This window comes from Lepeophtheirus salmonis, unplaced genomic scaffold (assembly GCF_016086655.4).
Source record: "Lepeophtheirus salmonis unplaced genomic scaffold, UVic_Lsal_1.4 unplaced_contig_17354_pilon, whole genome shotgun sequence".
Lineage (NCBI taxonomy): Eukaryota > Metazoa > Arthropoda > Copepoda > Siphonostomatoida > Caligidae > Lepeophtheirus > Lepeophtheirus salmonis.
This window is the reverse complement of record NW_027292344.1, coordinates 1-1,364: the sequence shown is the minus strand read 5'-3', so window position 1 is coordinate 1,364 and position 1,364 is coordinate 1. Positions and strand designations below refer to the sequence as shown.

The following is a 1,364-nucleotide window of genomic DNA, read 5'->3' as shown; positions in this document are numbered from 1 at the left end:
AAAAACATTTAACTTTTAAGCCTTCAGCAAAGAGTGTCATAAAATGAAATTCTTTTTCGAAACAACTTTTTTATTTATTTTCTTCATATCCATTGCTTGGTCAAGTAAGTATTTCCATATAGTCCATTCAGAGTGTTCAAGGATATTCATTTTACAGAGAAGTGCATAACGACAGATGGCTATACTTGTGTATTTCCATTCATATATAACCACAAGACCTATGATATTTGTACAACGGATTTTAATAGGGAAATGCCATGGTGTGCAACTTATATGCCTTATACTCATAGATACTGGGGTTATTGCCCACAAAGCTGTTTTAGTAAGAATTTGACAATATTTCATATTGCACTTTAATTTGTCTTCTTTATTTAGCTTGCGGTGTTTCAAATTCTGTTACGAGGTCGTGTAATGATGGTGTCAATAGAGTTGCTACTGACTCAGATATTCCATGGCATGCCTTATAAAGAGAAAAATAGTCAAAGTGATTTTTTTTGCAGTGGGGTAATTATCAGTGAAACAGGTTTTAACTACTCATATCGGTATCGATAAATTAAAAACACAATATATAGATTATTTAGAAGTAAGTAACATAATCTGTTTTTTCTTCATTATGGAAAAATCTCATTCTTTGATCTATTTTATGTACATTCTTAATCCTTATTAGGTAAAAGTTGGGAATAAAGATATGAAATCTTTGGAACATGTACAGATTTTAAACATTGAAAAAATAACGAAACATGAAGATTATAATGATTGAGTTGACATTGCCTTAGTAAAGACTAAAAGCAAATTCATCTTTTCTCTCATTTGGTTCTTCCAATATGTTTGAATGTAGACAAATCAAAAATAAAATTTGGAGCAACAGGAACAGGTAACTTTTTTCCTGAAATAAGGTAAAAATTAATCCATTACTCTTTTTCCTAATATGTGTACATAGTGAGCGGGATTAAGGGTTGATAATATGGACTATTTATTAAAAAGTGGTGGCGTGACGATTTATGATAGTATTGAGGGTCGATGTTCTTACCCAGGTGTATTTTGTACAAAACATAATACATATATTGAAACTCTTTATTCTGGAGCCTCTGTTTCAATGTGTCTCAATAATAAATGTGCTCTGGTGGGTCTGCTGGCAACAGATCAATTACTAACTAGTACCCTTGACACTTACATTTACCATTTTACGGACGTTGCACACTTCATACCTTGATTTATAGGAATACAATATAAATTGATTTGAAACGACAACATTTTGATGTATTTTTTTGATAAATAAAGGATACCTTAGATAAAAATTTTGTTAAAGGTTGAATAGTTTTATTTTTTAAATATGGGCTTTACGAACATAGATATGAGCATAA

At 30.5% G+C, this 1,364-nt stretch overlaps 1 long non-coding RNA gene across 1 annotated transcript; it reads left to right on the top strand.

Annotated features, from left to right (window-relative positions):
• The first annotated feature begins 1 nt into the window (after position 1).
• Positions 2 to 456, top strand: LOC139907486 (uncharacterized). Its single transcript, XR_011784145.1, has 3 exons — positions 2 to 104; positions 158 to 322; positions 376 to 456. It is a non-coding gene; the product is annotated as an uncharacterized lncRNA (long non-coding RNA).
• Positions 457 to 1,364: the final 908 nt, after the last annotated feature.